Below are 15,089 nucleotides of genomic sequence, written 5' to 3'. Positions count from 1 at the left end.
GGTAGTGCTTATAGATGCGTCAATTATTAGAGGCTAGTTTGGAGATAGACAATATTGTACTGCATTTATTTTGTTGATATCGTTGTTTGTCGTTGTTGTTGTTGATGATGTTGTTGTTGTTGTGGGTGTTTTCCTTTTTTATTGACCAAAGTGGGGACTGCTTTCTATGCAGTGTATGACAAGGTCTTTTTTTTTTTTCTTTCTTTCTTTAGCATATAGGCCTACCGAATGACGGTGAGACGTGTTCCAGTGTATTTTGAATTCGGGAATTTTAGGGGGAGGGGCGGTATTTTTCTAGAAGTACTTATATATATATATAAAAATGCACCCTTTGGTCTTTCTACGGCTGCAAAGTCACTGATTGGTCTACTGTGACTCTTTCAACTTTCCACCTGGGGTGCTAGCATGTGACCTTAAAGGAGCTTATTTTTTTTCACAGGAGAGACGGCTTGACTTGAGTATGACAATCATTTTAAGAAATCATTTTTTACGTAGAATCCCATTCTCTCATAGATCCCTTGAAGCCGCGACGGACGACGGTTACTGTTGCGCGCTCGTATCGAATACTTTGCCGTACTATTCTAGACGTCGCCGAATGCAATTCCCATGTAGATGCCTTAAACACATCAGTGAAGTGGCCTGTGACCTGCGCAACAATCACACACCGACTAATGCTAGTGAGCCCTGTCCAAATCAGTCCCAGACAGGCTCAAGCACGCCTTTAGAAAGTATTTTATAAGTAGTAGATTTGTATAAATGTATATACGATATATGCACATATGTCAATTCCTGAGATACTTTCCCAGCAGAGAGCCCAGTACAGTATGTTGAAGTAAATATTGGTGCCACAGAAGCGTGGTGTTTTCTAACTTCATGTCCAGTGGCCCAGTAGAAACTTAAATAGAATCCACTAGAAGAAAAATATAGCACTTAACTAGCACATAGGCAATCGTCTTTCTTCCCCCGTACAGTGTTTTGAACCGAGTCTTAAACTAAATCTCTCAGGCGTATTACAGGGCATTATTTATATGATCATTATCTTACCATTTTAAATGTAAAAAAAATGAATACAACTTTTCTCAAAGTGAGAGCAGCGCCTCCGATGCGGCTATGACACCTTTTGCACTCTTTCCCTACAATCGTGAAAGAAATGTTCTCCTCAGAGAGACGGTAGTAATGGGAGCTCTCCTGCTGTAGTCTGCTAAGAAGCAGAAAACGTTTTGAAAATAATCCTCAAGTCAAGCTCAGTCTCTCCGTCTTCACCCAGATATCTTATGCAGAATTTTTTTTTTTTAAAGTCACCCCGTTCTATGTGCACTGTTCTGTTTTTTATTTTAAAAGAAAAACTACAAGTGCTTTGCAGCCTTTGGCCATTGGAGACCCCACTGACGTGCATTGTCCCCAAGTGTGTTTGTGAGTGGATGTGTTTGCCTGTGTGCGTGTGTTAAAAATGTGTCAGGGTCACTGTGCTGTTGGTGTTTATTTGAATAGGAGAATGTACATAAAGGTAAATATCCTGATTGCGTCGATAGCAGTAGTCTGTGGGCCTGAACTCTGCTTTGGCAGCTTGAGCGTTCGTGCGCATGCGCGCACGTGTGTGTGTGTGTGTGTGACTCTGTGAGCTGGATGTGTGATCGAGTGCCTCTGATACTACACAATGAGAGAAAATGAGGGTCTTTCTATTGAAAAAAAAAAAGCCTGCCGTGGGACAGGAGTTTGTACACTGTAAACTTTCTCAAGAGTTCTCCTCTTTAGCCCTTATTTGTAAATCTTCAATTCTGGGGAAAAGTAAGTCAATTCCATTTTAGGAAAAAAAAAGCAAATTTAATTTGGGTTTTTGTTTTGGAGGCTGAATCTGAGTTACAACTCTCCAGTTTTTGCCAGATTAGTAAAATCTAATGTGCTTTCATCAGTTGTATTCCTTTATGTAAAGTGAAAAAGGGGGGGAAATATTCTATACAGATCCATAAATATAAAAAAAAACAATGAAGGCTTTTTTAATTATTATTACTATTATTATTTCTGATATTGGTTAGTGCTTTGATATTTCCATTTGGGAAACAGTTCATGAATATTTGAATATAGTGTGGCCATAGCAAGTGTGATGTGATTTATCTCATTATTTTGGGTGTGAATTCTTGTCCAACAAGATCTTGGTGTGAGTGTGTTTTCTTGTAGCAGCTGGGGGTGACTTCACTTAACCAGTAGAAAAGGGCCCCAGATTGCACCTGACCTAAAGCGAGAAGCAGGGTAAACTCTGCAGTGATAAACGTCCTCTATTAATTCATCATATAGCCTCTTTTGTTTCTTTTCAGAGGAAATGTTGCAAGACCACATAGATCGGATTCGGGCGGACAATTTTTAGGCGTCTACTTTGTTAATATGCAGACGACTCTCTCAAATATCTCTTTAAAAATCAGTAAGAACATCTAGGTATCGCTCATTTTGCACATTCCACATGCTGTCAATGCCTGATGTGATTTGGGAAACACTTCATACACACTACAAACAAACACTATTTTAACTGCAGGTGCTTCAGAACAAGGTACTGTACCTTCCAGCTGATAATAGCTAGTGTAATGGCGCATGGTTACGTTTTTCTATTGCTACGCAGGGTGTGATTGTAGTCAGTTAGAAAGCTCTTTACGAAATTTGAATCAGTGTTCCTCCCATCCGAAAGAGCCGTATATATATATATATATATATATATATATATATATATATATATAAGGCAGATTTGACACCCACAGCACCTTATTTTAGAAAGTTATTTGTCATTGATTACTACGATCATCGAGAAACAGGACAACTTTATGCGGGACGACCTTTGGCTCTCAGGCAATATGTGCGATTTTCCTTTTATCAGAATGTCACGCACTCTGGAGGGACTGAGAGGGCGAATACTTGCAGACTTACAGGAAAAGATTAGAACTTCATTTTCATCCTACATGAGCAATACACACCTTCCATACATTGGCTAGCTGCTACTCACTTATTGTTATAAAACATGAAAACCAGCATTTTTACGGGATGTAACATTCACCAAAAGTAGACAAAAAGATAGCAATGCAGTGCCTGTTCAAGCTGTCCAAGTGTCTATTGTATATAATTGTAAAATGTGATAGACTTACTTTCATATTTGACAAGAAAAACACCATCTCACAGAACCGAATGTGGCAAACTCATCTAGAAAAATATGCTCTTTATTACTTCTTTGATGGTCTTTTCTGTTGCGATTTATTAATTATGTCAGCACACAATGCCCACATCAAGCTTGTTCAAAATTTGAGAGGAAATGTTAATTCCTCTTTTTCTTTTCTTCTTTTTTTTTTCTTTTTTTTTTGGGGGGAGTGCTACATTAAGAGCAGTGAAAGGATGAACTAATGTCTTTTCTTAAGATAACTTACCAGTTTTCTCTGCAGGGCTGGTTTATTTTTGGGTCTTGTGGCACTTTTACGTCCCTCCGCGCACACATTTTGACTTGATGAATCATGGTGGAGTTATATATAACAAACAACAACAACAACACCAACAAAACAATATGTAAACAGTGTCCAGTAGTGATCGTAGTTACACTGCAAGTGTGTGCAAAGGTCTATGTATGTATCTGAATGTACGTTTTAGAGGACTTTTTGGAAACCTTTTTTGTTTTTTATCTTTTCATTGACAGTTTAGGAGCCACAGGTGTCCATTGTGAACTGTATAGCGAAGGCCTTGATATCCCTTTTTTTATTGATTTTAGAAACGCCGAGCATTAGGCGATGCCTTCAAGCTGGTTACATTTGGTGCAGGGGCTAAAATTGCCACAAGATTAAAATCAGTGTAAATAAAGGCTCAACTTTTTGTGATTGTTACTGTTATATCCAGCCTATACTGCTAGCAGCTGTTTTTACTGCAGTCAATTACTGGAAGTGGATATATTTCCTATGCAAAACTGTTTAAACAATAAAATGAGCTATGCTACAAAAATGACTTTTCTGCCATGGCTCTTTCTTGTGTTTGTTTTATTATATATGATTTTGAATGATTGCAATTGAAGACATAAATATAAAAGTTCATTTTTGAGGTCTGACATCAGATTTAGTCTATGTGTGATGTTCAGTTAAACTGCCACATTTCTGTGTTCCAGCCAGTTGTGGGGAAATCTAAAAAGCATTGATTGCTATTTGTAATTTAGGGACTGTATTCAAATTTGTATCGGGCGAGTAGGTCTTTTGCCTAATCCAAGATTCATTCCTCCCATGTGAAATTTATTTAAAATAGAAACATCAAAATAAAAAGGCCAAAAACATACATCACAAAGGTTTTGATATTTAACGCTTTTTGGAAGCTCGTTGGAAGAATGGTCTCCAACTCATTCTGCCTTGAGATTCAGGCGTCATGTAATTGATTAGACTATACCAGGCCACAATATCATCCTATCTCATTTTTATTAGTTTATTTAGTGGAATTGTGTGGTACTCAGGTCCATCTGAAGCAACAGAGCTGCCACCTGTGCTATTCAATCTGTGGCTGAAATAAACTTTAAGTTAGCAGCTCTTTCTTTGAAACAGAGTCTGGCTATAAAATATTTATAGTTTTTCTTCTAAGTTAAGAATATTAAGAACTTTTAGGCATGAGCTGGGTCTTGCCTTTTTCTTTTTAGATTCAACCCAGTCATTTCCGTACAGTGCCTAAAACAGACGAGAGGAACTGACTATCTGTATTAGAGTGATAACTGGCAACGTTCAGGATCACCTCACTCAAAAAAGTCTCTAAGAGAGCAAAACAAGGTGAGTAAATGCTGCAGGGGTGGAATGAGGACAGTGCCAAATCAGGAAAGACGACTATTTGACTTTAAGTATTAAACTAATTGGATTTGGTTGATTCTCAGAAGTGTGTCTGTGACAGTTTTCCCTGAAAGTAAACATTGGTTTTCATGTCCTGAAGCGATCCCATGACCCCACATACCCATGCTCCACCATGGTATTACTCCAGCTAATCTACTGTAATACCCCAATCCCCAAGGAATGGGAGACAGACTACAGTGTTTGGACCACGGCAGTCTGCTTGAGCCTCAGAGGGTCATGCAAGGTAACATCCATCTGGGTCACTGTGTCAAGTACATGAAGCTCTGATCTGGTAAGCCTTTACTAATGGGATTGAGGACATTGGAAGAAGCAAAAGTCTGTCTAAAGCGCCAATTAAGTCTCATGACGGGCCTGTGTGATGGGCTCGGTGCTCAGCTGGACACTTGATGACAACAACCGACACTGTCAGTGGTGCCCACGAGTCCAGGCGCCCACGAGACCAGGCGCCCTGTCCTCAGCAGTGCCGCCCTCCTACTGGCTGGTTGAGGCAGTGCATGCAAAATATTGAGCACAGGAAAAGCCCACCTAGCCCGGGGCACGAACCGGAGTTCATTTGGCTATCATTAAAGAGGACCAACTATGTGGCACGCTGATATAAAATTACCCGATCTATAATGGTAATCATCATGCCATTTATCAAAATTGGCCAGTTGAGTCAACATCTGGCTTCAATAGGGGTTCTCTAGTCGGTGAGGGTCTTGGCAGCGACTTGTACCCTACATATTTTCCACTCTCTTTTATCAAGGCCTGCTGTCAGTGATTTGACGAAGCTAAATAGATGATGATTTGGCCCTATTATGTTTCGCAGGGCTCAAGCAAGGGGATTGTTGATTGCCTTTGTGTTTGTCCAGTTTTTTTCCCCCTTCCTCCATACCCTCATGGATCCAGGAGAGGTAACGGCGCCTTGCGGTTCTCCGACATGCTTCTGACTGCGTACCAAAGAGAGGATAGAGGGGTGGGGGAGGGGGGGGAGCACAGCGAGTACTCTCACACAACCCTGTGAGTGCAGAGGCTGGACTGGGCTGTTGGACAGGAGCCAATGCCAGCACAAAGACCTCTGTCACATCCCCAAGTTTTATGGGATGAATATAATATTCATCTTGTGTGCTGTTGGAATAAGGTAATTAATTTATCTGATCCTTTCGTCTTTTGGCATCAAAGTAAGAATGTAATGCACTTTATCTAGCAGGAAGTCATTAAGGCAAAATTTGTGCAGATTTTTTTATTGGTCTATGACTGAGGGAAAGATTTATGTTTTTAGTGTTTAGTGCCGACTATGCGGAGCACATGGTTTCGATACAAAAAGGAAACAAAACAATAACTTGTTTGAAATATATTAAGAGGTTTCAGTAACCATGACTCCAGTTAAAGGACTATTTCAACATCTTGGGAAATAAAGCAAGTTGTGGTTTTAAGGGGGCAACAGTAGCTAGTTGAAGCTAGTTGTTTCCCCATGGGTCCAGTATTTATGCTAAGCTAAGCTAACCATCCCAGTTGCAGCTTCATATTTTACAGACACCTACAAGTGAATAAGCATATTTCCCATATTTCCCAGTCAAAGTATGTTTCTTAACTAACTGATATTTGGAGATATCCAAAGGGAAAAATATTTCATCTGATCGCATTACTTTGGAAGAAGAACTTTGGCCTTTGTGAAGGAACACTCATGACATCAGACAACAGCCTGAGTCTGTTTGCAAAAATGTAGTTGAAGAGAGCTCTGGGAATAAAAGAGGGCTGTCTGAAAATGCACTGGTCCTAAATAGTACTCTCAGCTCTGTGTATTCCCACACAAATTTGCATAAATTTCATAGTCTAAGTCATGGACTGTGGCTGGAGCGTGTTATTAGTCTATCTCGACGTGGTAGTACAGGCCGATCACACTGAGGGTTGTTGTTATCTCATTGAAAGCACCCTGGTATTACACCCGGCGGATTGAGAGTGGGTCTTAAGATCGTGGGATTTGTTCACATATTAAAGCATGTCTGTTTGGATGCGCAGAAAAGAAACAGGTGTTCAGTGCTTGTATGTGTGTGTGTGTGTGTGTGTGTGTGTGTGGGAGAGAGAGAGAGAGAGGAAGCAAACTCATGTGTGCGTCTTTGTGTTGCCCACCCCCCTCGTGATGTTTGTTCGTAAGCATACACGCACATGGGATGAGAACGCGCCGTTCATGTGTGTGTGTGTGTACATGTGTGTGTTTGTGTGTGTATAACTTGACAGAGGGGTGGGGGTGCTTTATTGAAAAGTGCTCCTCTCCTCCCCTGTTCAACATGCTGGATTAGCACCAGCAGTTTCCCATGGAGCCGTCCCTCCCAGCCCCCTGGCCATTTGCATAAGGCGCAGACAGGCGGAGATGTGACAAACAAACCTGGCACACACAGCGCCGGCTGCCTCCTTTACATGAACCCTTTCCCTGGTTCTATCTCGACGACAAGAAAGAGACACAAGATAGAGCTCAAGCAAACCCACCTGCGTACACTTTGTACCATAAACTGGTTCCTGAGTTCAAACTGTACAGCGTATATAGAATTAAACCAGGGTTTGAGGCCTGTTTTCCTGCCGGTGATCATAGTGATTCACATGAGAAGCAAAGCAAAGGGTTTAAGGAGGTGAGAGGGGCTTTCATTGCTCTGTCATTTGGACAAAACTCCCCTTAATCAAAGTATCCTCCCCCTCGTTTTTCTCTTCCTCCAAGATGGTAATGTTCACCTTAAAACATCTTTACAGTACTGTAGCTACATAGCACAGCTCTCTGCACTGCTGTCCGGCCGCCAAGTTCCTATCAAGCCCCTGATTTATGGCGCTTGATGCATTCCTTGGCCCTGGCGTGGAGGCAGTTTAGCTGAAATATGAGAAGAGATGCAGAGAACACACTCAAAGTGTGTTTCAGTTTAGCCTGCCTGTGCACTAGGAAGCTGGTGCAGCCGTACAATTTTGTTCCTGCAAAACCTGAGAGACAGCTTGGGAGATTTTTTTACATATAAATCTGTAGAGGGAAAAATATTTCAGCAATGTGGCACGGTCTGTCCGCCTCATCAGGATGTGGTGTTGGTTGATAACAAAAAGAAGAACTGTAACCCAGCTGTCATGAAGCCCATAAGACCCTTGTTGTCGGTTGAGACATGCAGCTTTTAGCCCCCTAAATAACATCAGGATTAAATATGTTGACTGCAACTCTGGGCCTTTTCCTGTCCACTTACACTTAACAAAAATGACATGCAGGGTGTATGAAGGAAAAAGATCAACTTTAATGTAGTATTTTGTTGAAAAGGGCTTTCTTGCTTGTGCGGTAAAGACCTGCAATCAATCATAAAGGCTTCAAGTAGCTGTTTTTCTTCATTTGGGTCTAAATGTAGAATTGCTGATAACCTGAAATCTGATAAACAGAAGCAGACATTTGTGAAAAACAGTATATGAAGCATTCACTGTGTTGCTTTGTCCACTCCCAAGTTACAACCATGTGATTACATGCTTTATTAAGTGCTGAAGTGCTCTCCCTGAGTAAAAGCAGATGTCACCACAAGGTCTGTCACTGAGTCTGGATCGGGCTGCCTGTGGTCAGTGTCTCAGCCCGCTTGTAGCTCCCTGTGGTTTCCCAACAATTGAGCACACAAAATCATCACCAACCAGAGTGAGTAAAAATAAAGAACAACAAAGTTGTTTCTTTTACCATGAACATGGACAACATCAGCCTTCAGTGTGCTAAAAAATCCTGACAAAAAATCCTGACAGATGTTCATATGTTCATATGTTTTTCAGCTAATTGTCATATGGGGAGGAGAGTAACGATACAGCTACTACACTACTGATGAGACACCCTACATCCCTACCAGCTCCAGGGCTGCTGGTCTGAATGTCAGTCTGACCTTTGACCTCTATTTTAAGGAGAGCAAATAAACGGTTTCCATATTACGCCACATTTTATTACATCACTCCTCACACTCATAACTCTAATGATTTTATTTTAACTTATAAAAATCAATCTTCGCGCAATCAGCCTTGTTCAGGAACAGTCCCCCTGACTGGCATTCATACTAACGAGACATTTATATTAATATTCACTGCATGAATGTAAGACATTGTCTGTTTTGACTTTTGTCTTGCTTCTCTTTGGTTAGCGCTTAGTCAATAATGTGGACATGTGTCTGGCTTTCGACTGTCCTCGAGTTGATTGCCTTGATTTGAAACACCTGTCCTCGTTAGCGTAAATGCCAGTCAGGTGACTGTTTTTCTCATCCTGAAGAAGACTGCTCGCTGAACCGTCTGTCTCTGTGAGTTATGCGGGTGGGACTTTTCGCTCTCTCTTTTTTTAATGTCTGCCAGCGAGACAGCACCTCACTAGAATAGGTAAGTGTTTCCCCTCAGTTTTTTTTATGACATCACTTTACACTGTACCAGATTAGCATATATCACATTAAACCACATTACATTTGCAGTTTGTCAGTAGTGTGCACCAACACCTCCGTCATCAACAGAGGCAAGGAGCGGGCCTTTTATCTTTGTTGTGAGTTTTATGGTATTCCTTCTTTGGACATATAAAAAGTGCCAACATGTGATTTAAAAAGCTTGATTTGCTTTTTGAAAAGCAACTTTGCACCCCAAAAAAACTGATATGGATATGAAAACATCATAGTAACTCTACCTTTTACATAGCACACTACAGCATCATGTCTGAGAAAGAAATCCAAGAAATTTAAGGCTGATGTATCAACACATACAAAATAAGTGGTATTCAGCTTTAATCTCACTCTTCGAATACGTGCTCCCTATGTTTTCCCAACACTGGCGGAGAACAATGGTTAGGATTTACCTACCATAGCATTAATTAAGCATCGTGTGTGTGTGTGTGTGAGAGTGTGAGTGTGAGTGTGTGTGTGTGTGTGTGTGTGTGTGTGTGTGTGTGTGTGTGTGTGTGTGTGTGTGTGTGTGTGTGTGTGTGTGTGTGTGTGTGTGTGTGTGTGTGTGTGTGTGACAATGGTGCTGTGGCACTTTAGCACCTGTGCTACATTATAAACCTAAAGGCTTGGATAATAGGCTGCAGGTGCACTCCTGGCAAACGGAGTGGAGATGCAGGGGGTGGCAGTGCTGGAGTGTGTGTGTGTGTCAGTGTGTGGGGGGGATCACCTGCTGTTGCTGGTGGCACTCTACTTTAGCAAGTATATGACATCACTCTGGCTCCTATACCTCAGTCTGAACAGCGCATTGACAGACTTTTAAGCACTGGAAACAACACATCTTCCAGAAAATTGGCTTCAAAGCGCTCAACAAAGAGACCAAAATCTTTTGTCCACCATTCCTTCCGGTCTAAGGCACTGTCAATAATTATTGATGTTAATTACCAGGATGATTAGGGTAATTTCTTCATAGCTGTGTTGGCAGGTATGCAAAGTAAAGATGGGCTGATGGAACGGACCACAGAAGGGGCTTCTCTCATTGACAGCATCGAGTTGAAGTGACAACCAATAAGGAGGCAATCTACTTCATGAAAATCTAATTATGTGATGAATGGTGCAATGTATAGACTGTGGCAGAGTAATATTGCACTCCCACCTGTGAAAACACTGGCTGGAATAATTGTTTATGTTGGAGGGAAGCTACTCTATGTACATAATGCAGGCAGGGTTGTGTTGGTATCTTAAGCATGGTATCTCTAAACATCTGCCTCATGTAACCTTGCTATATATATATTTATTCTAGAAAGATATGATCCCTGCAGCACATTTCAGTTTTCATTTAAAAAGTGACATTAAGAGGATTTCAAGTGTGAGAAAGGAAGTTTTGAAATAACGGCCTTGAAAATATATATTTCTTTTCTGTGGAAGATTGATGAGTAAAATTCACATCATTATAGCGTTGGAATCCTTCACCTGCTTAACATTTACTGTATTTCTGGCTGAAGCACTATTATACTCTCAGTTAATAGCTTCCAGACTTCATATTGGCAGAAGCACATCGATGTTATTGAGCGAGAATCCTCCTTCGAATCTGGAAACTGTGACCGACTTCTTCTAAGATGTTTGTATTGTGAGACCGATACAATAGGAGTATTCTTGGTTTAAACCCTTCTTGTGGCTTTTACTTTCAAGGTTAAGGTTGTAAGTCCGAGGGTTTAAATCATTCATCGGGGGTTCTCCAACTGTTTTCTGCTTTGCATCTAGTTTTTTTCAAATTAGAGCTGCAACTGTTTGCAGCTTAACATTAACAAAGACCATCAGTCCACCTAAAACAGGCTGTCTGTATGAGGCATATCAAAATGACAAATTTTAAATCCTTGGTTTAGATGTACGGTAGCGAGGCAGCATACAACATATGGCGCTGCGTGTTCAAACCTGGCAACGGGCAACGGATGAACAATGAAGATTTCCGTCTAAATGAAACAAAACCCATCAAAAAAGGCCCATCATTAAAAGGGCTGCAAGTGTAACCTTCACTTTCATGTGCCCATGGGAGTGAGTGCGACAAGAGTGGGAGACTTTTTGATTCTTTCAGCTGCATTTGGAGAGAGACCGAACATGCACTGAGCCCTTGGATCTTCTCATCCATCCGTTCCCATATGGCATATGGATCTGGGAGTAGATGGAAGGATAAGACAGGAAAAAGAAGAAGGAAAAAAAAAAAGTGTCCCATATGTGTGTCTGTTTCTTTTCATTAGCTCCCAGCCAAACAGAAGTACCTCCTCAGCAGCTTGATTGAAATGAATGTTGCTAAAAATGTCAAGACGGACGCAGTTCATTAACACAAGGACTTGACATCACAAACACAAATGTTCCCAGAGATTTTGACATTGCCTCGAAAGAAGGTTTCAATTTATGACACATATATGCTTAAGTTGCGTTTAAAACATTCACCTTGATTTCCCGCCCACCTGACACTGCTGTTGGTAAAGGAAGGAGGAAGGAAGAAGTTCTAAGACCAGTCAAAATACACGGCTTCCAGTTGGAAGTTCCAGTCATACTGGAGGTGAGAAACATGAGATGACCCTGACATGATTTATACCGCAAGTTACAATTTAGTACAGATTAATCCTGGAATTTAAATCCATTTTGAACAGCATTTGTTGAGACATTTCCGTTTTTTGCATCTATGGGACAGCACAACAAGCTGTAAACCTACAAAAAATGAGCTAAAAGATGCGTAATTTTTTTTTCTGCAATAGAAACCTAAAGCAATACACATTAGAGCTGAAAGGATTTGTCGATTAATGGAAATGTCAATTGACAGAAAAATGACTGGCAACTGTTTTGATAATTAAAATAATTCCAGCGTTTCAAATGAGATGATTTTAATCATTTCAATTTCATATCATTAAACTAAATGTTTTGGAATTTGGTCAGACAAATCAACACATTTGAAGATGTCTAGCTTGGCTCTGTGAAGTTATGAACGCCATTTTTTGACTAATTATTTTTTGTCGCATCATAGACTAAATGATTATCGCTTAATTAAAAAAAATATTGGCAGATTAATAAATATTAAATATAATGAGTAGCGGAAGCTCTTTTACACATAAGTATTGATCTGAGCAGCTGTGAGACACAATTCTGCCATACAGGAGCCATTCTCTGTGTTTAAGGAATGCATAGCCCGCTGTGGATTGTACGGCAGAAGACCCAAAACTTGAGGATTCCAGCCAACTACTTCAGTTCAATCCATTAATGCCGCTGCTCCATTCCCACCGCAGTGACCCCTCCTCCCTCCCTCCTCTAGCTACCAAGTCTAGACAAAGTACCCATTGTGGCACTGTCCTCATTCTTCCTGCAACACCACCAACACCCTTTTAAGAATTCCACTTTCTCCACCCCTGCAAACCTAAACCTAAATTGTATCATATATGCTGAAATCTTATTATGAGAATGTAGATTTTTGATTTATTATACATAATGACTTGCCAAAACACCACTTTTCTGAGTCATAAATTGGGTATTTATCGGGATTAATCACTTAAAAGTTACCTGTGATGTCGATGCATTTTGCTTTCCAATAGATGTTCAGTCCTGTGACCTTTTTCTCCTTGGGCTTTAATTTGATGAGGATTCTGTAAATGATGTATTTAGTTTTGTTGGACTGTTTCTTTCGAAACAAAAAACTTTTTACTTGAGGTTTGAGGGAAAACTGGTGTTCGATTGGGTTGCTGTCTCTCAAATTGGCATCTTTCTGCACAGATGATTAACTGAATTCGACCCACGGCACCTCGAGGGGCTCAACCATAAACTCCAGCATCCACATTGGCATCCTACATTTTCTGTGTCGAAAAGCACAGTATTTCTTGTCACACAGACACAATCAATTTGCACATGGCCTCCTCTTGACACTTTTTGTTCATGTCCCTGGTGGGACGGGGATAAATCCACTATTACCTTGAAGAAGGTGTTGAAACTGGGCCCCTCACCAATGAATTGCACTGTTGCCTCAATTAGCTGCTCAGGATCTTGTGTCAGTACCATGAGGACAGGGGGGTGATGTGATACTCTGCACTCGAGGCCCTGTCGCGTACCTGGTGGCCACATAGTGTGTTTTAGCATATCATATACCCGCGCACGCTAACGCATACACGCTCCCAGCTCTTTTTACATGGATTCGGCAGAAAGGCAGCCACGGGGGCCTCTGCAGGTCCACGACTCCTCCTTGGGCCAGGAATGCACCTCTCTAACCAGGGCCAGGCCTGACGGGGAATAAGTTACAGCTGATCTGATGTAAGATATTCTCTGGAAACTGGTAGTTGCCAGCAGGATTAAGGTTAAGGAGCATTCCGGAGCTGGATCAGCGCTTAGGGGCACCTTGTAGCTCGGAGGAAGTTGCGCCGGTAGAAGGGGGCAAGTGTACCTCCCTGTTACCCCCTAGCCACCCTCCTCCAACTGCCATCTGATGTGAGGTAACATGTGAGGGCGAGCTTCCATCTGTCCACGGTATACGCTAGCAGAAGGTGCAGCTAATGAGGCTTGATTTGCTGCTGCACCTGCCTCCAATCTGGGGGTGATGGTAGTGGTGGTGGTGTGTGTGTGTGTGTGTGTGTGTGTGTGTGTGTGTGTGTGTGTGTGTGTGTGTGTGTGTGTGTGTGTGTGTGTGTGTGTGTGTGTGTGTGTGTGTGTGTGTGTGTGTGTGTGTGTGTGTGTGTGTGTGTGTACTGTGGATGGTCTCTCACCAGTCTCTCTTCCTCCTCCTCATCCACCCGCCCCCTCTCCCCCTCAAGGTGTAATCATTGGTTAGCTTGTATGGGAGCGCCTGCAGGTTGATGGACCCTGGGAATTCATTAGGAAGTAGGTGAGGACTCGGGTTGAAAGGGGCCTTTTGACCTGCCTCCAAACACCCTCACATTACAAAGCAGAGGACGATTCAAAGGGAGAGAGGAGTCAGCCAACTTGTCGATGCGTCTTCACTGCTAGCACAGTAGTCTGCCTTTTGTTAAAAGGGAACATTTTAATGCTTCTATTCCAGCTTCGCCAGCTATCTTTGCAACAATTCCTTAAGAAAATTAGATTATTCAGAATTAGTTGTTGCATCAGAATCTGTGACTAGTGAGAGTTTATGAAATGCGAACAAAAAAATATATTTTTTCGTAGTTGAAGATGAGGGTTGTTTTCCTCCAGATGGTGTGAGGGGGAGGTGTTATGTCCACATGTTAAATGCAGCATGTTTATCCCCCTTCTCTGTTCCCTGTCACAGATACCATTTGACACAAGAGCTCTTCAGGGGCCAGTTATTCCAGGCCATTGAATCCAGATCAAAACCAGCCCCTGTGTTTTTGTGACTCAGTGTTCAGCTCCCCTTTTCTTCACAATCAGTAGCGTACTGCTTCTGGAACTGAGAAGGGAGGCAGATCCTCACCGCAGCTATGCATTATAAGCCACAAATATGACCAGCTCTCTGGAGGGAGACATCCCAACAGTGTGTGTTCAGGGTCTTTTGTCGCACACGGTCTTGTAAAATGTTGCATTTGAGCACTTAAAGAAAACCCTGCAGCATGTGGCTCAGCGTGAGAATTTTGGTGAAAAAAAGACAGAAAAGAAAACCACAAACAAAACGACTGCCCCAAGGCAACACTTATAACTAGTAATGAACCCATCGTTGGGAACCTCTTTGCAAGCTGCGTGAATAATCCACAGGGTGATGTCATCGCCCACAAAAGCTGTGTGCCACTCTAGATTATTTTCAAATTAGCTGCTCCATTCAGAAAAGACTCTTATATGTTTAGGCCCAAATTAGAGCTTGAATATTAATGAGTGACCTGGGCAGACTGGT

This window comes from Anoplopoma fimbria, chromosome 7 (assembly GCF_027596085.1).
Source record: "Anoplopoma fimbria isolate UVic2021 breed Golden Eagle Sablefish chromosome 7, Afim_UVic_2022, whole genome shotgun sequence".
Classification (NCBI taxonomy): domain Eukaryota; kingdom Metazoa; phylum Chordata; class Actinopteri; order Perciformes; family Anoplopomatidae; genus Anoplopoma; species Anoplopoma fimbria.
The sequence above is the reverse complement of the archived record's forward strand: the minus strand, read 5'-3'. Positions refer to the sequence as shown.